A 26,786-nucleotide genomic window follows, 5' to 3' on the forward strand; every position below is an offset into this window, starting at 1 on the left:
CAATGTACTTTCCTAATAATAGAGAATAATTGTAAGGAAGTAATTAAAAATTATTGAGCATCTATTTTATTTCAGGTATATTTTTAGGTTTAAACAAATTTAAAAAAACAAACATATGATATTTGGAAATGAAAGAATGTTGGAAGAATATGTATCTAGAAAATGGCAGGTCCAGAATCTGGACACATGTTCTGTGTACCACACTATGTTGAAATGTCTCTTCTCAACTTTTATATAGAGAACGTTTTTTTTAGTCAGATTACACTTATATGTACTTTCCGATTATTCAGATATGTACAGATCTTACCTTCAGAACTATATTTCAATTTAACATAATAATACTATTTATTGAGACCATTCAAGAGAAAAAAATACAAACAGTGGCTGTGGAGTGCCTTTCCCCTATTATTCTTAGTTAATTTTTTAAAAATATTTTATTTATTTATTTATTTGAGAGAGAGAATGAGATAGAGAGAGCACATGAGAGGGGGGAGGATCAGAGGGAGAAGCAGACTCCCTGCTGAGCAGGGAGCCCGATGTGGGACTCGATCCCGGGACTCCAGGATCATGACCTGAGCCGAAGGCAGTTGCTTAACCAACTGAGCCACCCAGGCGCCCTATTCTTAGTTAATTTTAAATGTTGAGCTGTGTGAGTAGATGGGAGAAAAGGAGCTCCTATTACTTTATTTTTTTCCTTTTTTTCCCTATTATTTTAGAACAATTTGTAGAGTGATTCTTTGCTGGATGATTCATTTGAGGCATGGTTGGCTAAATAGTTTAAGGGGCCCAGTACAAAATGAAAATGCAGGGTGCTGGTTTGGGGCAGGAAATCAGTTTCTTTTTCTCCAGAGCCTACCACCCTGGCCCATAGAGACCTTCAAGGGATTGCAACTTCCATGCTGGGATGCACTCAGTATCTGGATGGGGAGTAGGTGAGAGTTCCACATCAAGTCCCTTTGGAAGCCACCACTGAGTTGCCTGCCACAGTCAGGGAGCCTGCCACCTTGCCCAGCCCCAGATCCAGATGCTGCAAGCCTCTCAGTTAAATCTGACCCTATCCACTTCATTTATAAAACACAAATTCAAAGATAATTTTAAAATGATGACAACAGAACATGAAATGTAAGTGCAGGGCATTTTTAAGTGCTGGGCACTGTGCAACTTCACTGATCATTAGAGCCAACCTGATTAGAAGAATTGATAGAGACTTCAAATAAAATTCCTTTGGAAGAATTACACTGCTGTCCATAGTTAATGCTGATTCTTGCTCATGAAATATAAGGAGACTCAGCATTTCTCTGGTAGATGCCCACTGGGGCCTTAGGCTCAGATTATAGAAGATGGACTGGAAACTTGCCATGAGGCTAGCTGCCTAAATAGGGACACTGGGGGATATAAAAATGTTTGACAGATACAATGGAAGAAAATGATATTCTAGATCAAGTAAAGAGTATGATAAAAATACCAGGAAGGGGAAGGATAAAATATATTTTGGAAAAAAAAAGAATGTTGATATATATTGTTGGATTAAAGGAGAAAGGTGGGAAAATAGTGGGAGTAAGATTGAAAATAAGTTAGTAGCCAATTGTAAATGCTTTACATTTAAATTGAAAAAAATATGTGAAATTGAAAAGCAATCCATTAAAGGGAAGTGATGTGGACTGGTATTGATTGATATAGATTTTAATTTTATTGATAGGAATTTTGTTCCCTGATGATGGTTTTGAGTTTACTCAAAACAACTGCATGTTCACAAAGTTTATTTGCTAAATTTCAGTCTGTCGAGGAGAACTGTGTTGTAAATGGGGAAAACTAGGAATTAGGAACCTGAATGTTAGCATTTTTGTGATCTTTAGAACATCCCGGTAGAAATAAGCCTTGTAAAGGGGGAATTCTGGGGAATAATAGCCTCGTGTAAGTGTAAATTTTCCAATCCATATAAGAACCAAACCAAATTCCGAAAGTATAAGAATATAAAATGAAAAAAAGTCACTGTGGAAATTAGAGAATAATGTCAAACATATAACTGCAAACTTTGAGGAAATCCTGAAATTCCTGACCAAAGAGTTATGTGGTAAAGGAGAGAAGCGTTGCTCCATATTCCAATCTTTAAGGAGCAAGAGCTGAAGGCAAGGTCAAGGTAGGATAGTAGAAAAAAATAGATAATTTTAACTAAAACTGTCTTAACAGTTTGACAAAACAGAACCCACAAACAGCTATGTGTAGGTGGGACGTGAGTTAGGTCAGAACACACACGGAAAGAGACACACATGGTATGGAGAGTAGACTTTTAATTGACATTTTCACCATTGTGCTTAATGTGTTCACTCAAAATTAGAGCTGGCAAGCAACTTCCATGACAGGAAGATTAGCAACTGAATAGGATTTTATACTCCTCCAGGGTGCTAGATTTTCAGTGTATCTTCACGGTGGTCCTAGAATATAATCAGACCAGAGTCGCATCAGATGCTAAAAGTTCCTCTCTTCCTCTACTGAAGCTGTGAGTTCCAAACTCACCACTTTAGGATTCTGAGTGATTAAATCTGTGAAATAAAGTAATTTCATATGCCTCCTTTCATGGGCAGAATTGTGTCCCCAAAATTTCAAATGTTAAAATTCTAACCCCCAGTATCTCAGAATATTTCTGTATTTGGAGATAAGGACATTAAATAGGTGATTTTGGTTAACTGAGGTCATTAAATTGGGCCCCAATCCAAGATGACTGATGTTCCTATAAGAGATTAGGACACAGACACACAGAGGAGAAACAGGTGAAGAGGGAAATGTTATCTGGAAGCCAAGGACAGATGTCTCAGAAGAAATCAACTCTACAGACATCTTGATCTTAGACTTCTATCTTCCAGAAGTATGAGAAAATAAATTTGTTGTTTAGGCCATTCAGTCTATGATACTTTATTATGGAATCTCTAAAAAACAAACACACCCCTCCTAAATTCTAAGAAAGACTTATTAACTATAACTACAAAAGGTTAAAGGCTGTCCAATTGATATCCAGTTATACTAGGTTTAAGAAAATATGTGTTTTGAATATACTTACTTACATTCAAGTAAGGGAATAGAAACATAATTTCTTCTTCAAGGGAACCCCCTTATCTGTGGGGATACATTCCAAGACTCCAGTGGATGCCTGAAACTACAGATAGTACAGAATCATATATACTGTGGTTTTTCCTATACATACATCCCTATGATAAAGTTTAATTTATAAATCAGGCACAGTAAGATATTAACGGCAATACTAATAATAAAATAGAACAATTAAAATAGTATGCTGTAATAAAAGTTATGTGGATGTGGTCTCTCCCCACAAATATTTTATTGTACTATACTCACCCTTCTTATGATGATATGAGATGAAAAACTGCCTACATAGTGGGATGAAATGAGGTGAATGATGTAGGCGAGTGACATAGCATTAGGCTACTAATGACCTTCTAATAATAAGTCAGAAGGAGGACAATCTGCTTCTGGACCATGGCTGATCACGGGTGACTTAAAACCATGGGAAGTAAAACTTTGAATGGGGGGCTACGGTAAGTATAGATAGAAGGGAATTCCTTGAAAGAGAAGTTTCTGAAGACATAAACAGAACATACTGAATACAGTTGATGGCCATACTTCTTTTTTTCAGATCAAGTCATTTATTAAAGTAAATTAGCGGCAACAAATAACTCTATTTCCTTGAAAATTAAAGAGCTCTTTTATGAAATGTATTTCAGATGATTCTAATCCTTCAGCATTCTGTGGATGCCCTTTATGTCTAAATAAGAACACTTTAGCTATAATCAAATCATCTTTGAGACTTTCCAACTACCTAATATTATTTTGAATTTCAGGAGGATTCGGTATTAATTGGAGATATATATTAATGGTTGGTTCATTTATAAGCTGGTTTCACAAGTGCTGCCCACCTTAAATCCCCTTTTGAAATTCCTTCTCTGTCCTCTTTATTATTACCATTTTCCCAACTAATATATCATTTATTCTCCATAAATACCATTAAACAAAACTAGTGGTGCAAATGTTTTTCTTTGCAGGTATAGGGCAGTAGATGATAATAATAGATGAGGCAAGAAAACACATATCAAACATCACTATCCTAAAATTAGATGTCCATTACACATAAAAGAGAATTTCTTCCTGGCTTTCACTTGCTTTTCCTTTCCTTCCTTTTTGTCTTCTCTTTCCTCTTCTCTTTTTTTTTTTCCCCAGCAGGCTCCATACCCAGCATGGGGCCCCAAACTCATGACCATGAGAGTGAGACCTGAGCTGAGATCAAGAGCTGGACACCCAGTCAGCTGAGCTACCTAGGTGCCCCTCTCCCTGGCTTTCTTATGCCCTTTATTGCTGTTTTGCCCTTGCCTCTTAGGGTAACTTTCCCCAGCACCAACTGTCAGCTTCACTCTCCCCATAAAAAAAAAAAAGAAAAGAAAAAGAAAAAAATAATCCGTTTGTTTCTTATGTAGAGAAATTGACTTTTTGTAAAGTAAACACCTTCTATCTGGGTTATGCTTAGAAGACCTCATCTTTCATGATCAACTATCCCATTTTTCTGTTAAGGTACTTTACCTGAGACAAAGAATTTCTCTTCCTAAGAGGAAGCTACTTTCTCTGGTAAATCAACTGAATCAATTGGTATATAGCTTTTTCTTTTTTGTTACTTTTTTACAAGGAATGATTAATGAGAAGCTAAGACAACAATATGAAATTAATAGGGAACTATCAAAGATAAGAGAATTTTAAACCAAAAAAACTATACTAGAATATAATGTCCTTAGTAGTAGTAAATATAGAAAATGTAGCAATGATGGGATAACTGGTGTGCATACACACACAAAGTCTATTAAAATGCTAAAGAAAAGAATAAAGCAATGACATGAATAAAAATAAAAAAATAATTCATAAATAAAAATGCAGTGTTTTAAAATTCTTAATACACTTCACCTACATGCAGTTCACAGGAGGGCTTCTGATGGGTGGGAGACTGTTCACATAGTCATAATTTTGGTCCTTCTCTTTTGCTTCACTCCCATTAGATGATTTAGGGAATCACTCCCATTAAAGCTGTTCTGCTTGTTTGGTTGTAATCCTTGAATAAAGATCAGGGGAAGAATAATCATCCTACACTGATAGCTACCTGTATGTGACAACTCTGGTCCCAGCATGATGATACTGCTGAATCTTTTTTTCTGCCCAGAAAGAACAGCAGGTGGCAATGATCTTTCCATGGCAATGTGTTAAAGAAAAAAGCTGTCCCATAGCTTATTTTTGGACCATGGTGGTAAACAACTGCTACCAAAGGTTGCCTGCTTTTCCTCAATCTTAGGCCACTCTCTTTTCCTAGTTTTTCAGTTCTTTATCAGCTTTTATTTTTTAAGACTATATTTATTTTACAGAAAGAGTGTGTGTGAGAGAGAGAGAGCAATTGCAAGCGCACAAGCAGGGGGAGCAGCACGCAGAGGGAGAAGGAGAAGCAGGCCCGTCCCTGAGCAGGGAGCCCACCACCGACACAGGGCTCGATCCCAGGACCCTGGAATCGAGCTGAAGGCAGGTGCTTAACTGACTGAGCCACCCAGGAATCCCTCTTTGTCAGCTTTTAATATGCATTCATTTATATTTCCAGAACTGAGCTTGAATTTTGAATCAGCAGTTGATACTAATTTTCATCTTTCCATTTTTTTTCTGGTTTTGCATATATCTGAAGTTGAAAAGATACTGATATTTGTGAAATCCTGGATGTAAGAAGATCTTCTAAAAGTTAAAGGTAGTCAAAGACAAAAATGCCCTACTCTGTGTCAAATCAATATGTTGTACACCTGAAACTAAAATTGTGTGAAGTATACTTCAATTAAAAAAAAAAAAAAAAAAAGCCGGGGCGGAGCAAGATGGCGGAGGAGTAGGAGACCTAGATTTTGTCTGGTCTCAGGAATTCAGCTGAATAGGGATCAAACCATTCTGAACACCTACGAACTCAACAGGAGATCGAACAGGAGAGTAGCAACAACTCTCTGAACAGAGAAGCGACCACTTACTGGAAGGTAGGACGTGCGGAGAAGTGAATCCGAGGCGATATTCGGGAGGATAAACGGCGGGGGAGGGGCCTCCGCCGGCCGCTTCTGGCGAGTGCTAGAGCCGCGGAGCACAAAATCGGACCTTTTAAAAGTTGGCTCGGCGGAGGGACGTCGCTGCAGTGGCTAAGCGGGGGGTGGAATCCTCCCGGGACAGTGTGGTCTCAGGACCCTTGGGGTCACAGAGAGACCGGGGGTGCCTGAGTGCGGCAGAGCTCCCAGGCGTCGGGGCGGGGAAGCCGGCTGCAGATACGGAGCAGAGTCGCGGGCTCTCAGCTCGGGGTTGCCATAAACTGTGATCTGCGGCCCAGTCGGGGCACGGCTCCCCCAGCAAGGACCCAACAAGCAGCAGATCCGGGGAGACTCCCCTTCCTTCCCGGGGAGGAGCGGTGCGGGAACGCACTGCAGGGATCTGCTGGATTTGGAGACTCCGAGCGGGGTCGGGTGCCAGAGATAGCAACGCTCGATCACAGGCCGGGTGAGCATGGAGAGCGGCCGGAGACCGGGGACACGGGAGTGACTGCTTTTCTCTGGGGGCGCACTGAGGAGTGGGGCCCTGAGTTCTCGGCTCCTCCGGGCGGAGACTGGGAGGCCGCCATTTTCGCCCTGGTCCTCCAAAGCTGTGCCGAGAGCTTGCAGGGAACAAAAGCTCCTGAGAGCAAACTGGAGCAGCTTCCTTAGCCCGGACCGACAAGGGCGGGGCAATTCCGCCTCCGGCAAAGGACATTTGGAAACCACAGCAACAGGCCCCTCCCCCAGAAGATCAACACAAACAGCCAGCAAGCCAAGACCAAGTTGATCGATCAAGGAGAATAGGAGAACTCCAGCGCTAGGGGAATACTGCACATAGATTCATGGCTTCTTTTTTTTTTTTTTTTTTTTTTTTTTTTTTTTACCATGATTCATTATTTCATCAAAGTTAATTTTTGTTGACTTTTTTTTATTTTTCTTTTTCCCTTTTTCAACCAACATCTTATAAATCCCTTTTTTTAAAAAAAAAAATTTTTTTTTTTCATTTTTAGAGTCATATTTTATCCCTTCATAGTAGTTATCCTTGTTTTTGGCATATATATATAAGTTGTTCTCTCTTTAAAATTTTGAGGTACAGTTTCTTCTAACAGATCAAAATATACCCTAAATCACTAGTGTATGGCTTTGTTCTAGTCTCCTGCCTGATCACATTCTCTCCCTTTTTCCTTTTTTTTTTTTTCCTTAAATCTTCTTTCTTTTTTCAAACAACTTATCTTACCAAGTCCTTTTATAAAATCTTTTATAATTTTCATCTTTACAGTCATCTTCCATCCCTTCATTGTATCAACCCTTATTTTGTACATATATGTCTTTCTTCCTTTAAAATTTTAGGAGGCACTTTTTTCTAACAGACCAAAATACGCCCAAAATCTAGTGTGTGGCACTGATCTATGCACTAGCCTGATCATATTTGATCATATTCTGCCTTTTTTGAATTGTTTTGTTTTTGTTTTTATCTTTTTTTTCTTTTTTTTTTCTTTTTCTCTTTCTTTTTTCTTTCTTTCCCTTTCTTTTCCCCTGGTTTCAGGTCTTTTCTGATTTGTATACAGTATATTTGCTGGGGACGTAGTAAACCTGTTAGCCTTTTGTTCTCTCATTCATCTATTCTCCTCTGGACAAAATGACAAGACGAAAGAAATCACCTCAGCAAAAAGAACAAGAGGTAGTACCGTCAGCCAGGGACCTACTCAATACGGACATTAGTACGATGTCGGACCTAGAGTTCAGAATCATGACTTTAAAGATACTAGCTGGGCTTGAAAAAAGCGTGGAAGTTATTAGAGAAACCCTTTCTGGAGAAATAAAAGAACTAAAATCTAACCAAATCGAAATCAAAAAGGCTATTGATGAGGTGCAATCAAAAATGGGGGCACTAAATGCTAGGATAAATGAGGCAGAAGAGAGAATCAGCGATATAGAAGACCAAATGATAGAAAATAAAGAGGCTGAGAAAAAGAGAGAGAAACAACTACAGGATCACGAGGACAGAATTCGAGAGATAAGTGATACGATAAGACGAAACAACATTAGAATAATTGGGATCCCAGAAGAAGAAGAGAGAGAGAGAGGGGCAGAAGGTATATTGGAGCAAATTATAGCAGAGAACTTCCCTAATGTGAGGAAGGAAACAGGCATTAAAATCCAGGAGGCACAGAGAACCCCTCTCAAAATCAATAAAAATAGGTCAACACCCCGACATCTAATAGTAAAACTTACGAGTCTCAGAGACAAAGAGAAAATACTGAAAGCAGCTCGGGAGAAGAGATATGTAACCTACAATGGTAGAAACATTAGATTGGCAACAGACCTATCCACGGAGACCTGGCAGGCCAGAAAGGACTGGCAAGATATCTTCAGAGCACTAAACGAGAAAAATATGCAGCCAAGAATACTATATCCAGCTAGGCTATCATTGAAAATAGAAGGAGAGATCAAAAGCTTCCAGAACAAACAAAAACTAAAAGAATTTGCAAACACGAAACCAGCCCTCCAAGAAATATTGAGAGGGGTCCTCTAAGCAAAGAGAGAACCTAAAAGCAGCAAAGAGCAGAAACGAACACAGACAACAGACAGTTAACAGTCACCTTACAGGTAATACAATGGCAGTAAATTCATACCTTTCAATAGTTACCCTGAATGTAAATGGGCTAAATGCCCCAATCAAAAGACACAGGCTATCAGATTGGATTAAAAAACAAGACCCATCAATATGCTGTCTGCAAGAGACTCATTTTACACCCAAAGACACCCCCAGATTGAAAGTGAGGGGGTGGAAAACCATTTACCATGCTAATGGACACCAAAAGAAAGCTGGGGTGGCAATCCTTATATCAGACAAACTAGATTTTAAAACAAAGACTGTAATAAGAGATGAGGAAGGACACTATATCCTACTTAAAGGGTCTATCCAACAAGAAGATCTAACAATTGTAAATATCTATGCCCCGAACATGGGAGCAGCCAATTATATAAGGCAATTAATAACAACAACAAAGAAACACATTGACAACAATACAATAATAGTGGGGGATTTTAACACCCCCCTGACTGAAATGGACAGATCATCTAAGCAAAAGATCAACAAGGAAATAAAGATGTTAAATGACACACTGGACCAAATGGACTTCACAGACATATTCAGAACATTCCATCCCAAAGCAACGGAATACACATTCTTCTCTAGTGCCCATGGAACATTCTCCAGAATTGATCACATCCTAGGTCACAAATCAGGTCTCAATCGGTACCAAAAGATTGGGATCATTCCCTGCATATTTTCAGACCACAATGCTTTGAAACTAGAACTCAACCACAAGAGGAAAGTCGGAAAGAACTCAAATACATGGAGGCTAAAGAGCATCCTACTAAAGAATGAATGGGTCAACCAAGAAATTAAAGAAGAATTAAAAAAATTCATGGAAACCAATGAAAATGAAAACACAACTGTTCAAAATCTTTGGGATACAGCAAAGGCAGTCCTGAGAGGAAAGTATATAGCAATACAAGCCTTTCTCAAGAAACAAGAAAGGTCTCAAATACACAACCTAACCCTACACCTAAAGGAGCTGGAGAAAGAACAGCAAAGAAAGCCTAAACCCAGCAGGAGAAGAGAAATCATAAAGATCAGAGCAGAAATCAATGAACTAGAAACCAAAAGAACAGTAGAACAGATCAACGAAACTAGGAGCTGGTTCTTTGAAAGAATTAACAAGATTGATAAACCCCTGGCCAGACTGATCAAAAAGAAAAGAGAAATGACCCAAATCAACAAAATCATGAATGAAAGAGGAGAGATCACAAGCAACACCAAAGAAATACAAACAATTATAAGAACATATTATGAGCAACTCTATGCCAGCAAATTAGATAACCTGGAAGAAATGGGTGCATTCCTAGAGATGTATCAACTACCAAAATTGAACCAGGAAGAAATAGAAAACCTGAACAGACCTATAACCACTACGGAAATTGAAACAGTCATCAAAAATCTCCCAAGAAACAAAAGCCCAGGGCCAGATGGCTTCCCAGGGGAATTCTATCAGACATTTCAAGAAGAATTAATACCTATTCTCCTGAAACTGTTCCAAAAAATAGAAATGGAAGGGAAACTTCCAAACTCATTTTATGAGGCCAGCATTACCTTGATCCCAAAACCAGACAAAGACCCCATCAAAAAAGAGAATTACAGACCAATATCCTTGATGAACATGGATGCAAAAATTCTCACCAAAATACTAGCCAATAGGATCCAACAGTACATTAAAAGGATTATTCACCACGACCAAGTGGGATTTATTCCTGGGCTGCAAGGCTGGTTCAACATCCGCAAATCAATCAACGTGATACAATACATTAACAAAAGAAAGAACAAGAATCATATGATCCTCTCAATAGATGCAGAAAAAGCATTTGACAAAGTACAACATCCTTTCTTGATCAAAACTCTTCAGAGTATAGGGATAGAGGGTACATACCTCAATATCATAAAAGCCATCTACGAAAAACCTACAGCGAATATCATTCTCAATGGGGAAAGGCTGAGAGCTTTTCCCCTAAGGTCAGGAACGCGGCAGGGATGTCCACTCTCACCACTGCTATTCAACATAGTATTAGAAGTCCTAGCCACAGCAATCAGACAACAAAAAGAAATCAAAGGCATCCAAATCGGCAAAGAGGAAGTCAAACTCTCACTCTTTGCAGATGATATGATACTGTATGTGGAAAACCCAAAAGACTCCACCCCAAAACTGCTAGAACTCATACAGGAATTCAGTAAAGTAGCAGGATATAAAATCAATGCACAGAAATCAGTGGCATTCCTATACACCAACAACAAGACAGAAGAGAGACAAATCAAGGAGTCTATCCCATTTACAATTGCACCCAAAACCATTAGATACCTAGGAATAAATCTAACCAAAGAGGCAAAGGATCTGTACTCAGAAAACTATAAAATACTCAGGAAAGAAATTGAAGAAGACACAAAGAAATGGAAAAACGTTCCATGCTCATGGATTGGGAGAATCAACATTGTGAAGATGTCAATGCTACCTAGAGCAATCTACACATTCAATGCAATCCCCATCAAAATACCATCCACTTTTTTCAAAGAAATGGAACAAATAATCCTAAAATTTGTATGGAACCAGAAGAGACCCAGAATAGCCAGAGGAATACTGAAAAAGAAAAGCAAAGCTGGTGGCATCACAATTCCGGACTTCCAGCTCTATTACAAAGCTGTCATCATCAAGACAGTATGGTACTGGCACAAAAACAGACACATAGATCAATGGAACAGAATTGAGAGCCCAGAAATGGACCCTCAACTCTATGGTCAACTTATTTTTGACAAAGCAGGAAAGAATGTCCAATGGCAAAAAGACAGTCTCTTCAACAAATGGTGTTGGGAAAATTGGACAGCCACATGCAGAAGAATGAAACTGGACCATTTCCTTACACCACACACAAAAATAGACTCCAAATGGTTGAAAGACTTAAACGTGAGACAGGAGTCCATCCAAATCCTAAAGGAGAACACAGGTAGCAACCTTTTCGACCTTAGCCGCAGCAACTTCTTCCTAGAAACATCGCCAAAGGCACGGGAAGCCAGGGCAAAAATGAACTATTGGGATTTCATCAAGATAAAAAGCTTCTGCACAGCAAAAGAAACAGTCCACAAAACCAAAAGACAACCGACAGAATGGGAGAAAATATTTGCAAATGACGTATCAGATAAAGGGCTAGTATCCAAAATCTATAAAGAACTTATCAAACTCAACACTCAAAGAACAAATAATCCAATCAAGAAATGGGCAGAAGACATGAACAGACATTTCTCCAAAGAAGACATCCAAATGGCCAACAGGCACATGAAAAAGTGCTCAACATCGCTTGGCATCAGGGAAATCCAAATCAAAACCTCAATGAGATACCACCTCACACCCGTCAGAATGGCTAAAATTAACAAGTCAGGGAATGACAGATGTTGGCGGGGATGTGGAGAAAGGGGAACCCTCCTACACTGTTGGTGGGAATGCAAGCTGGTGCAACCCCTCTGGAAAACAGTATGGAGGTTCCTCAAACAGTTGAAATTAGAGCTACCGTTCGATCCAGCAATTGCACTACTGGGTATTTACCACAAAGATACAAATGTAGGGACCCGAAGGGGTACATGTACCCCAATGTTTATAGCAGCAATGTCCACCATAGCCAAACTGTGGAAAGAGCCAAGATGTCCATCGACAGATGAATGGATAAAGAAGAGGTGGTATATATATACGATGGAATATTATGCAGCCATAAAAGGAATGAGATCATGCCAGTTGCAACGACGTGGATGGAACTGGAGGGTGTTATACTGCGTGAAATAAGTCAATCAGAGAAAGACATGTATCATATGACCTCACTGATATGAGGAATTCTTAATCTCAGGAACAAACTGAGTGTTACTGGAGTGGTTGGGGGTGGGAGGGATGGGGTGGCTGGGTGATAGACATTGGGGAGGGTATGTGCTATGGTGAGCGCTGTGAATTGTGCAAGACTGTTGAATCACAGATCTGTACTTCTGAAACAAATAATGCAACATATTTTAAGAAAAAAGAAAAAGAAGAAGATAACAGGAGAGGAAGAAAAGGGGAGTATGTCAGAGGGGGAGACGAACCATGAGAGATGATGGACTCTGAAAAACAAACTGAGGGTTCTAGAGGGGAGGGGGGTAGGGGGATGGGTTAGCCTGGTGATGGGTATTGAGGAGGGCACGTTCTGCATGGAGCACTGGGTGTTATGAACAAACAATGAATCATGGAACACTGCACCAAAAACTAATGATGTAATATATGGTGATTAACATAACAATAAAAAATTTAAAAAAAAAAAAAAAAAAAAAAAAAAAAAGCCCTACTCTGAAAGACACTTGACACGCTCAATAGACATTCCAAGGAACATTCAAGAGAAATGTTTTAGGTATGATTTATGTTAAAATGTCTTAAGGATTCTTTTATTTAAATATATCATTATATTTCCAAACATTGTGTGGTGCTTAATCTTGGTATTAATAAAAACCACACCTTTACCTTTTTTTCTCTACAAAAATGTAATTCTGATGCCCAGGCATATTTTTTATTTAACTTCCTTTACTTCCTTTATCCCAAGGCTGAACTGCACCATTCCATGTTCTTTTACCCTCCGTATACACCATGAAACATCTTTCTTTTATTATTGCCAACTATAGGAATTACAAATATAATTACTGTGGCAACTATTTCTGTTTGCATGCAATAACTTAGGAAATGTAAAAATTTAGTATATAACTTTTTGAAAACCATAAAACTAATTCTTGAACAGATTTAGCACCTTGATTAGATTAGATTTCCTGTTCCTTGATTAGATTTCCTAATACTTTCATCTAATAAAAAAAACTAGGAGTTATTCTCTGGATATCTGCCCCCCCCATTTTCTCCTAAAAATATTTTTCATTTGTAACATATTATACTTTATGTCCACAGGCAATTTTGTTTTTATCATGTGTTCCAGATTAGGCTGAAGGCACAAGTATTATTTAAATCATTTAACAAAGAAAAGCTTGATATGGAAGCTGTGCTTTTTTAAAATTATTAGATCTCTCCAGATGCCATATTGAATGATCAAAACACCAGAATTCTTCTGTCCAGTGAAACTTCTAATGAATTATTGTCTGATGGATTAAAAATAATTCTGTAAGAGCACAATGCAAAAATACTGAAATTACTGAAAAAAGACCAGGAGAGAGAGGTGGATATTCCACATTAATAAGATTCTGAGCATTTCTTTATCTTAAAATGATTTCTCCCCTCTCATTTTAAAAGAGAATAATCTAGGATTTAGCAAGTTATTCCTTCATACTTGACAAAGGCCAAGGGAATTTAAATGATGTTTCTTTCTTTTTTTTTATTAACATATAATGTATTACTTGTTTCAGGGGTACAGGTCTGTGATTCATCAGTCTTACACAATTTACAGCGCTCACCATGGTACATACCCTCCCCAGTGTCCATCACCCAGCCACCCCATCCCTCCCACCCCCCTCTACTCCAGCAACCTCAGTTTGTTTCCTGAGATTAAGAGTCTCTTACGGTTTGTCAGCCTCTCTGGTTTCATCTTGTTTCATTTTTCCCTCCCTTCCCTTCTGATCCTCTGTCTTGTTTCTCAAATTCCTCATGTCAGTGAGATCATATGATACTTGTCTTTCTCTAATTGACTTATTTTGCTTAGCCTAATACCCTCTAGTTCCATCCACGTCGTTGCAAATGGCAACATTTCATTGTTTTTGATGGCTGCATAATATTCCATTGTATATATACACCACATCTTCTTTATCCATTCATCTTTTGGTGGACATCTAGGCTCTTTCCATAGTTTGGCTATTGTGGACATTGCTGCTATAAACATTGGGATGCACATACCCCTTCGAATCACTACATTTGTAACTTTGGGGTAAATACCCAGTAGTGCAATTGCTGGATCGTATGGTAGTTCTATTTTCAACTTTTGGAGGAACCTCTATACTGTTTTCCAGAGTGGCTGCACCAGCTTGCATTCCCACCAACAGTGTAGGAGGGTTCCCCTTTCTCTGCATCCCTGCCAACATCTGTTGTTTCCTGACTTCTTAATTTTAGCCATTCTGACTGGTGTGAGGTGGTATCTAACTGAGGTTTTGATTTGGATTTTCCTGATGCCGAGTGATGTTAAACACTTTCATGTGTCTGTTGGCCATTTGGAAGTCTTCTTTGCAGAAGTGTCTGTTCATGTCTTCTGCCCATTTCTTGATTGGATCATTTGTTCTTTGGGTGTTGAGTTTGAGAAGTTCTTTATAGATTTTGGATACTAGCCCTTTATCTGATATGTCATTTGCAAATATCTTCTCCCATTCTGTCGGTTGTCTTTTGGTTTTGTTGACTGTTTTCTTTGCTGTGCCAAAGCTTTTTATCTTGATGAAGTCCCATAAATAATGTTTCTTTAGAATTACTTTCATATAAACTCTGGACTATCACTTTCTTAATGAGTCCAAACTTTGTGTAAAAAATAATGCAAATGTCTATAAAACTTGCATATAAGTTTTGAATTTTTTACAGGCCTTAGGTTAATACCTTCTCCTTGGGAGGCCAACTTTTTGTGTACTTCATGAAGAAACTCTAGTAAACTTTACTCTGTAAACTCACAGAGTAGTGGTTTTAGATTTCTGCCATCTCTTGTGAAACTGAGCCATAACTTAGAACTGTATTAATAATGCTTTATCTACTTAGCCAGCTTCCTTTCCGCCCAGTTATCAAAATAGGTTAACTTCATTCAGACCTCATTTTTGTCACATAGGTGGTTTCATCAGGTTTCAAGAACCATTACAGAATGACTCTCACCACTTCTACAGAAATAACTTAAATTCCCTTAACCTGAAGTACAAAGTTCAATAGTAGGTGACTTAGCCATCAAACCTATGTGACAGTGTCAAACATGAAGCATTTTTTTGAGAAAAAATATAACTATTTCATGTCTTGTAGTACTTGGAAAGCCTGCATTATCAAAGTTATATAGGAACTTAAAAGAAGAAAACCCAAGCAACTTTCAACTTTATCGAAGTAAAAGTTACAGAAAAAATGCAGGCTATATTTATGATGCAAAATCAGTGAGCAGAAAAATGAATAACCCAGTCAATTAGTTATAGTAGGGGTGTGTATGTGTATGTGTGGATAGTATGGGCATTAACTATCAATCCTTTATTATATGTATAACAAGGAAATCTTCATATAGAAGGGGTTAGAGAACATTCTTGATGATTAAAAGATAGTCTTATTTCTGTGCTTTCATCTAATGTGTTATCCTGTATGACATACTCACCTCAGTTATGTATTATTTTCTAGTTCACTAGGAACTGACCTATTCATGATGCAGTACTGAGGTTCTACTCTCCAAAGCTATAATTTCTCAAAGCTGTCATCATATTATAGCCTGAGTTCTCATCATTCTCTTTCCTGGATCCAGAGTCTCATGGATTCTTGCTACATTTCTGTCCTTGAGTTCTGAACAATATCTCTAAACCCTTCCAATAATTGTCATTTTTATTGATCTAAGCTAATTTGAATATATACTTAATACAAGATATTTCCTGACAAAAATAGACTGGACTTCTTATGAAATTTGCATGAGAAATGTACTTATTTTCCCCCATTGAATTTTGGAAATGGCTGAAACTTGGGGATAAAGGATTTTCAGCTGAAGAAAATGGATGTCCCTTCTCTTAATCATAATGGAAAATAGAGCAGAATATGAAGCAAACATTTGGACTACAAGAGTAGACATCTTCTGCTATATCAATCCAGATTTCATGGAAGTATAAAGTCATAAGCAATTCCAGTGAGGAGGGAGAGTGATATGCCCCTGGGCATATATGTCAGAATAGAAATGAGAAATAAGTGGTAACACTATCCTTTTCTTTCTTCTGGGATAAGTGGCAGAAACAAATTCTGGCCACATCACTGAATCAAAAAGCATAAAATCATCCTATTTTTGAAAAATTCTAAATTGGAATCAGTGTCAAAGGACTAGCCTAGCAGAGTTTAAGATGCTGTCTCCTGGGGAGAACCATGAGGAATGAAGACTCATCCTTTGGATATACAGAGAACCATGCCCTTTCTTCAAGATAGGAATAGAGCAGGGTAGATATAGCAGGGGTCATAAACAAAGAGTTGCTGGGCTTGCAGAGTGGATTTCTTTATGGTGTAATCAACAGTAGTGGTGATATCATGGCCAGAGAAAAATTGGGAAAAAAATTTTTTTTAAAGATTTTATTTATTTGGGGGAGAGAGAGTGAGCACAAGCAGAGTGAGCGACAGGTGGAGGGAGAGGGAGAAGCAGGCTCCCCACTAAGCAGGGAGCCCAACGTGGGGCTTGATCCCAGGACCCTGGGATCATGACCTGAGCCAAAGGCAGATGACGTTTAACCGACTGAGCCACCCAGGTGCCCCTGGAAAATTTTTCTAGAGCACATTTCTCGGAATTAATGTATTCTGCCACTGGCCCTTCCTCTTCTACAAGGTTATGATCAGTAAGCATTACATGCATAGCTCACTAGATATAGAAATCAAATATCAATTTAAATTAATTTTGGCAAGAATTTGAAAAGAAATATCAATAGAAAACATGGCAAAGGCTGATGGCAGAAGAGAACTTTCTTTTCACCTCACATTTAAATTTTATAACCCCTTTCTTTGTGTCAATTTACCCCCTAGCCTCTATCTGCAGCAGCTCCATACTTAGTCATCTTCCAGGTGGAATGATTTTTTATTAAACATCTCCATAGTTGCATGGCAGCAATATTATATTTACAAGATACACATATATAAGCAGATATTCAGCAACATTTATTCTATGGTATGAAATCGCTTCTAGTTGGCACATTCCCTCAGCCTTCAGAATTTCAATGAAAAGTGTGCTTTATGTTCTTTCTCACAATTTTTATCCATCAAATTTTTCATAAACTGGGTCTTAGTTAACTTCATTGCTCCAAAAACAACCAGAATATATTTTTGGCTCTTATTTTCATGTTGCAGTTTTAAATAACAGACGCCTAGCATTTCATGAGGGAAAGAATTAAAGAAAAACCATCTAGAAATATAATTCAGGTTTCCATTTATCGATACCTAATACTTCAAAGGAAATCTCACACAATGGACTTGCTAGTATCTTCCCTTTAATGCTGAAAGCCAAATGTGAGATAAAGTTGATGTCAGATACATCTTACTTGACCCTAGAAAAGGCCTGAATTCTCAAAATAATACTTTGAAATTTCTGAAAAAAATAAAGTTCTTTATTCTAATTTCTTGAGGAGAAAATTTCTTCATCTCAGGATAGTAATCTATGTACCTCTACCCATAAATAGATCTTTACCCTCTGAGGTTCCAGATATGCACATTTTGAATCTCACAATGATTCTTATTCTTTTTAACCACAGTTGTGATCTTATGTGTAAGCACAACAACAGTCAAAACTATGTTAATAATCTACCTTTGTATACTAAAGCCAAGCAGGAGAGAGAATGATTAAAATGATGATATGGAATTTTATCAACAGAGCCCTTCATCTTCCCATGTGGCATTTAGATGCCAAATATTAAAAATATTGTATATACTTACTGAAGCTTAGCCAGAGCACCTTTGTGTAAAGTATAGAGTGTGTTCAACTTATGCTCTCTTCTCTCTAGGATTTGTTGGATGTACAGTGTGTGCCCACAGGCACACACACACAGTTGGTATCTACATAGAGATGTGTGTGTTTAATTTGAACAATATTCCTATATCACCAGTGAAAGACTCTGGTAGAACCTGAAGTGAAAAATACATCTTGTGCCATAGACTAAAATGGAATCACCTAACTCTTTCTTGAATCAAACTTACTGCCATTCCGAACAAAAAAATCAGAGAAAGGCTCAATTTTGTTTTGTTGGGTTTTGTTTTTCGTTAATAATTATTAGAATTAACTATACATTTTGCCAGCTTTCTTTCTCATCATTATTATATTTCTTGATTCTTCACTGATGAATTTATTAGTGTGCAAGAATACATTTAATAGTAATTCACTCTTAGAAGGTCATTGGGTAGTAGATTTTGAGTGCTTACATTTCTGAAACTGTTTTTATTTAGCTCTTAGTAGTATATACTACTGTGTTTGAGTATGAATCTAGGTTCTGACTATTTTGGTTAATACTGATTTATTGACCTCTAGAGAATTCTGCCAGGTAAGTCTGATGTCAGTCAGATTTTTATTCCTTTTTAGATAATCTTGTGATACTATTGTGTTGCTATGAGTGAAGATGTTCTCTCTGGAAACATTTTTTGTGTCATCCTTGTGCAGGGGCCATGCTAATCTCTGTGCCATTCCAGTTTTAGTGTTATGTGCTGCTGAAGCATTCAGCTTTCTCTGGAAACTTTTTATGTTGTATTTTCATCTTTTTAACTTTTTTAATATATATAATTTACTATGATGTTCCTTAAATTGTGCAGTTTTATATGAAATATATCAGTAAAACATATATGAAACATGTATGTGACACATAAAGAAAAAGAAAAAAATATCTCTGAGCCCACAAATCAGCTTCAATATAAAATTTTCCGGTCTTCATTGAGTCCCCAGTGGACTTTTTGTGACAAAAACCAATCCCCTCCTCTTCTATTTTTTTTCCCTCTTCTCTTTTCTAAAGGACTGCTAGCCTCAATTTTGTTTTATCTTTTGTCTGTGTTTAGAATGTCATCAATATGTGTGAATTCCTGAAAACTATATTTTAAGTTATATGTATTTGACATCTAAATACATGATATACTATAATTTTTGGGCTTTCATATTTCATTTTCTGTAAATTGCCTCTATGTATGTCCATTTATCTTCTGGATACTTTGTTTTTTGTAAGTTTATAGGAATCCTATATATAATCTCAGTCCTAAATTGTGCAGTCATATGTGTTGGAAATATCATTGATTGGTTTAAAGCCCTGTCATAGGACACTGATAATTATGGCATCTTTGGAAATAATACTTGATAGTTATCTGGCAGGTAAATCTTGCTCTTTGGGAATTCCTTGACTATTCTTGGCCTTTTACCACTTAAAATTTATAATATGTTTATTAATTTCCACCAAATCCTACTGGGATTTTGATTAGAATTAAATTGATTTTATATATCATTTTTGATAAATGTGGGATCTTGTGGTACTGTTTTCTAATTTATGAGTATATGATATCTCTTGATTTATTAATCTCTTTCAATAATATCAGTGACTTTTATGTATACTAAATATAAATTATAGATAAAATGTATAAATTATATATAAATGTTATAGATGCTTTTTTTTTCCTGTAGAGATTTTGCCCACATTTTCTTAGATTTTACTCCTTAGGTACATTAGAATTTTTGGTGCTATGTTAAGTGATATATTTTAATTAGTTATTAGAAATGCTTGTAATTTTAATATAAAAGTATAATAAAATTTCAAATATTAATTTGTATACAAATGTTCCATTGTCGGGGTGCCTGGTTGGCTCAGTCATTAAGCATCTCCCTTCGGCTCGGGTCATGATCCCAGGGTCCTGGGATCAAGCCCCGCATTGCTCTCCTTGCTCAGCAGGAAGCCTGCTTCTCCCTCTCCCACTCCCCCTGCTTGTGTTCCCTCTCTCACTGTCTCTCTCTCTCTCTCTCTGTCAAATAAATAAATAAAATCTTTAAAAAAATGTTCCATTGTTAATTTTAATAATTTTGTATAATCTACAATTTTTACAGTCTACTTGAAGATTCGTTTTTCTATATCATCTGTAAAAATAAAGGATCTGACTTATTTTTTCCTATCTCATCTGTTTTCTTGATTTATTGCCCTAGACAGTGTCTCCAGAAGAATATGAAATAACATCAGTAAGAATGGATGCCTTTTACTTATTTCTGGTCATAAAATAAATACTTCAAATATTTCATGTTTTGTATTTGTTTCAAGTTTTACAATAGTTAAGGATTATCAGGTTAAGAACATTTTATTTTCTGCTTTTCTTGGTAAGATTTTTTTTACAATAATAAACAGATTGTGATTCCTTAATCCCCATTTTTGTAGCTGTTAGGATGATTGGGATGATTACTTGATTTTTTTCATATACAAGTTAGTTTATATTACTTTTTTGTAATACTAAAAAATACTAAAAAATAAATTCGTGTGGAAAGTTTAAAGTTTAAATTATTCAAGGTGTATTATTACCTTAATTGGTTCTTAATTAGGCTTAGGATAATTAAGATATTTACATCTATGTTTAATGTGAGATTTGCTTATAATTCTATTTATAATATTGTCTTTGTTAGAGTTGATACCAAGTTTAGGAGATTTGGTAAAGTAATATAGATATGTTCTCTTTCTGGATGTGATAATAATTGTGGTAAATTTGATTTATTTGTTCCTTGAATGTTAGTAGGTAATACTACTTGGACCTGCCCTTTTTTGTAGGATGATTTTTAAAAATCATATCAGGTTTTGTCATGATTAGAGTAGTATTAAGGTTTTTTTTTGCTTTGAGTCAGCTTTGACAAATATTTTATCTTTTGAGAAGTAAAAGTTTTCAAATTTATTGGGATAAAGATTTCACAGTTTTAAAATACTGGTGTCCACTGTTTTCATACATGTTTTACTTTCCTAATATGGTCTGTTTTTTGCTTCTCTCTTTCTTCATCAATGTTAGTTTGTAAATCTTAAAGCCTTATGAATCTTATATTTTTAAGAAGCTCACTTTTGTTGATAAGTTGAATCTGTATTTTTAAAGGTATTTGTAATTTCTTTTTGTTCTTTGATATTTAATTATATTGTGTTTCAGTTTTTCTAATTTGTTAAGTTGCATTGTAGAAAGTCTCAGATCTTTTTTTAAAAAAGTCTCTACTGCAATTTTTTAAAAGGTTTTATTTTATTTATTTATTTGAGAGAGAGAGAAAGAGCATGAGGAAGGGGGGTGGGGGTGGGGAGTGGGGTGCGGTGCAGAGGGAGAGGGAGAAGCAGAATACCTGCCAATAGCAGAGCCCAACACTGGGCTCCGTCCCAGGGCCCTGAGATCATGACCTGAGCCAAAGTCAGATGCTTAACTGACTCAGCCACCCAGGCACCCCTCTACTGCAATTTTAATTAGATCCACAAGTTTTATTATACAGTTTTGTCATTACTTTTTCTTTCTGCTTTTATTAAAGCAGATTTATATAAGGATTCCTTGATTTATATAAGGATAGTTATTCCTTGATTTGTATAAGGATAGTTATTAATTTCCAAACAATTATAATCTTCCTAAATTATATGTACTCTTGATTTTTAACTTAATTTGTGACCAGATTTTTTTTTTCATTTTTTGAGTCTTGCCTTAGAGCTTTGAATGAGATCAGTTTTCATAAGTGGACCTTGCAAACTGGAGAAAAAGGCATATGTTTTCTTAGTTATTAGGTATAAAGTTATATATTTATCTAGTATATTTAGGTGTTCATTATATTGAATTTTCAAAATTCTTACTGATATTCATTGTCTATCATTTCCAGAGAGAGATGAATTAAATTTTCCCAATAGGATGTTGGATCTGTCTCCTTTTAATTCAGTCAATTTTTGCTTTATATTTTTAAGATACTTTTATTAGTTGCATAAAAGATTAGAATCATATTTCCCTGGTGAACTGAAACATGTTATTGGTAGTGACTCTTCTTTCATTTCAAACTTTTATTTCTCCATTACTGATTCTTTTGATTTATTTCAAAATGTCAATACCAACGATCTTTTGGTATTAATCTACAGTTTTTAAAATCTGTTATTGTATAATTATTTTTAGTTTTTATTCATAAAATTTTACTGATATGTTTTTATTGATATGGAAAATACTTATAATAGGCTGCTTATTGTTTAGTGTAAAACATAACATTTATATGAAATAATATGGAGGTATATAATGTGTCTATTTTTCATGAGTTTTGGATTATTTGTTTACATAAACTATATTTGATAATTGCAGGGAAAACAAGAATGTGCTCCTGGGATTCAGATGTGTCACCCTCATTCTTTTGGAGTTCAAGGTTCTAATTTGCTAAGTATAGCAAACTACCCAAAGACATTGATTGCCCTGTCTTTACCAATCCATAATTCCATAACAACTATTATAAATATAGAAAGAACAATGGGGGTTGGAGAGAGAGCTAGAAACACACACACACACACACACACACACAGAGGGAGAGAGAATTTTACATAAAGTATTTTTAATGTTTGTTAGACTTCCTAGTTTGTCAACTTGTCTTGAATTATTTCAACACACGTGTCCTGAGAAAAGTAACTAGACTGCAGAAACAAATGAGGTTAAACTTGTCACATCATGGATTTCTAAAGAAGTTATGGACAGTACTTAAACACAATTTATTCCGAGTAATTCTGTCTTATATTGGAGTGATGGGTTTATCTGCTCTGTAAGAGCTTACTAGCTTACTGCCAGGGTTTACCCCCACATTCAGAAGTCGATTTAAATATGCTTTTAATTTTTTAGAGAAGCTTATATATGTCTAGAATAAAGAATTCCAAGGAATCAACCTAAAATTCTAATGTAGCATTTCTGAAATAGAACACACATATGTACACATACATTCACATATACATACACAAACATATACTTACATACATACTCTATATTTACATAGAATCACCTAAATTTTATGTTTTTCATTGCATATGCCATCAGTTTTAATGAAAGTTACATTGCATAAAAGTAGAACAAAATACTAGTTTCATATCCTTTTACAATAAAAGATAAGTTCAATGTAGTAATTATTTAATAAGTATTTCTGTGTATAATGACTCCTGTGTGTTAAATCCATCATAAATTTTCTTAATTTCATAAAATTTTAGAAGCATAATATTGAAATCTACAGTTTATTTTTCAAATCAAATATACAATTTTTTAGATTGAGATTTTAGTGACTATCATTAAAATTTCTTAGAATTGTTAATATTTCTCATTGTAAATAGTTGAATTTACTACAGGAAATTTAGTTTATTAGTTATTTTTCTATAATTAACACTTGACTTCTGACTTTCTATTGCCCTCAAATGTATAGCCTTCACAATGAGAAGACAAAGTGCATTAAAAAACATGTATTGAATAAGAGTAAAACCATCTGAATTGAAAATATTTTAAAGTAATAAAATTATTATGGATGAAAAATATATTTCCCTATATTTGTAGTAAAATGAGACAGTCATAGGCTTCTCTTAATTTAATTTTAACTTGTAATTATTTCATTATGCTCTGCTTTAAGATAAGCTAAATTCCATCTTTTTTTTTTTTTGAATGCATGTAACTGGTTTACATAGCATGCTGGCATTTAAAAATAAAATCTTGGGTATCATTTCTAAAATGTCAGAGCAGCAGAGTATCTGAGTATCTGGTATTTGAAACATTTCTTTTTTGGAAATAATGTGTTTCTTATTGTTTTATAATTCCCAGTGTTTGACATGGATATTATGAAGAATTACAAGCAATCACTTTTCTTTCTTTGTTTATATCTCTGGCATGTAATATTTTATATTACTATGGATTAAAATAGCACATACAGTGCAGGATTGACTTTGGTCGATATGACTTGCCATTTATAAAAAAATATTTGTTTTCAGTTTATTAATGAGTTTTAAAACCATACAATTTAATTTATTGGGAAATTAAAATTTCTTTCAGTGCCTTTATACTACTAAGAAAACCTGAAGCCCAGAGGCGCCTGGGTGGCTCAGTTGGTTAAGCATCTGCCTTCATCTCAGGTTGTGATCCCTGGGTCCTGGGATGGAGCCCCACATTGGGCTCCCTGCTCAGTGGGGAGTCTGCTTCTCCCTCTGCCCCTCCCCCTCTCATGCTTGCTTGCTCTCTCTCTCTCTCACTCTCACTCTCTCTCTCAAATAAATAAAATCTTAAAGAAAAGGGAAAAAAAAACGAAGTCCAATAATATTCAAATTACTTGTCTAGATTAACTTTAGACTTAAACTCCATTCTCCTGATGACTAGTTAACCAGCCTAAAGTCCCTCTAATTTAGACTAGGGTATTTCCCCTCTCTCTGTCCTTCCCCTTGTTTGCATGTTAGGGTGTGTTCTCTCTCTAAAATAAATAAATCTTTAAAAAATATATCAGTGTTAAAGTAAAAAAATGCAAAAACAATTTAGCCTGTTATCAATATTCACTACTTTCAGAAATCATACATGAAACAGTTTTCTAGTGGCCTTTATATCTATACTCACCATTATATGGTTTATATGACACTAGATACATCAGTTTTCCCTTATTCTATTCAATTCTTAGTAGAATTTAAGGCAATGTAAACTGATTAATTGAAATGTAAAAAAATAGGAATTACAGAAGTACTTCTTGATGACATATAAAGATAAGGGGAAAACATGAGATATTCTGGAAAATATCCTGTTAGAGCTGACTCCTTAATAATATTGTAGAGAGATAAATAGATGCTTTACCTTTACCTTTTCTTCAGTCATAGTTCATTTTTTTATCATGCTTTTTAGAATCAGTGCTATTTGGATGTGAGATGGTATTTTTCCATTCTGCTCTGGGTTTAGTATTTTATATTCTTTTTCTTGTCCCTCCTTCATGATTACATAATGGATGAGCTAGGATTCAAATGCAAGTTTTCAGTTTCCATATTTTTCTCTGTAGTATATTCCTGCAAATACACTTCATGTAACTTACTAATTAGAGTGCAATATTTATGAAGAGACACACTAAAGGATATAGGGAGTGGGAAGAGTAGTAGCAGGACAGATTCCTTTGAGACTAATGGAGCCAAGCAATTATTCATTGAACAATTGCGTTTCTTAAGAAATTATATAGTGGGGACTTTACACATATGATGTAATTTTAGCATAACTATACATTTTTGCAGATAACAAAAATGATGCTATGAAGAAACTGAGGCTGCGGTGTTAAAGAAAATTCCCCCAAATCTCAGAACAGTTAAGCCACAAAATCATGGTCTAAATCGTCGTGTCCAATGAGATTTAAATTCAGATTGAATTCAGATTGAAATCTTGGTTTTACCATTAAGTGTGAAAATTTACTCCTGTTACTTAACCTCTCTGCTTTAGTTAAACAGAGATGACATATTTGGATTTTTATGAAGATTAAATGACAATGCAAGAAAAGTGTTTAGCAAATAGTGGCCAATAAATATTAGTTGATTTTGCTATTGCTGTTATTTCAATTTAGAAAGGTTTTGTAGATTAAGCATTTCATTAGTGATTTGAAACATGATTATAATATTGAAATATTTTTTGGATTTTGCCATTGCTTTTACAGAATTTTCCTGGTTGTACAGTAATGTGATCTATGACTTCTCACTTAGTAGATGACTTCTAACTTTTCTGTCTCTTTTCAGTGATTGCTATTTGCTTTTTTCATTAATAGTACTTGATACCTCCTAGAAATAAAATTGAATACATGCATAAGTAGTGATTTATATTTTAAATATATCTAACAGTTTTTTTAATTTTTAAACTTTATTTTATTATTATTATTTGTTTCTGATATGGAATTAGGACCATAGATATAAAAATAGATTTCCTAAATTTTTACTAGCACTCAATTAATAAAGCACAAATAAATGGGCTTTTCAAACAACTAGATTATGACATTTATTCACACCTCCAGAATGTGAAATTTTGTCTTCATACCTAATAATACTTTTTAATGATTCACATTAAGTTCAACACTGAACATATAGAGAAAAATATTTTGTTTTATTACTAAATGCAGTCTTTTGATAAATTAATACTTCTTGTATGGTATAATAGTGTGAGAAATAGAAATTTTAAAATATAGAATAACAATTAGAATCTAAATAATTCTGTTTTTCTCCATGTGACATACATCCCACCAAAAGGCACAAATAAAGTTTAATTAGTACTTGGGTGGCTAAAGGGAACTCATGCATTTTTTTTTTTTTTAGGAAATGTAATTATATATGCAATTGAAAATGGCTGAAAATATGAGTCAATCCCCTTTTATTAGTGGAACATAAATTCTGACAATTATCTAGTAATAAAATCTAGATTTATTAATATCTGTGCTACTTCTACTTTCTGTAGACTATACAAG

General features: G+C 35.6%; 1 long non-coding RNA gene and 1 pseudogene across 2 annotated transcripts in view; both read right to left on the reverse strand.

Annotated features, from left to right (window-relative positions):
• Positions 1-2,288: 2,288 nt before the first annotated feature.
• LOC113934725 overlaps positions 2,289-26,786 on the reverse strand; it is a 41,315-nt gene continuing 16,817 nt past the window's right edge. The window contains exons 2-4 of one of the 2 annotated variants that reach the window (XR_003523774.1): positions 4,970-5,110; positions 3,063-3,154; positions 2,289-2,435 (exon numbers count right to left, since the gene is read on the reverse strand). This is a non-coding gene — a long non-coding RNA (uncharacterized LOC113934725). Of the gene's footprint in view, positions 2,436-3,058; positions 3,155-4,969; positions 5,111-26,786 lie in introns of both variants that reach the window. The other variant, XR_003523775.1, reaches the window with a different exon arrangement.
• LOC113935182 lies at positions 18,957-19,057 on the reverse strand (annotated as a pseudogene).

This window comes from Zalophus californianus, chromosome 13, assembly GCF_009762305.2.
Source record: "Zalophus californianus isolate mZalCal1 chromosome 13, mZalCal1.pri.v2, whole genome shotgun sequence".
Lineage (NCBI taxonomy): Eukaryota > Metazoa > Chordata > Mammalia > Carnivora > Otariidae > Zalophus > Zalophus californianus.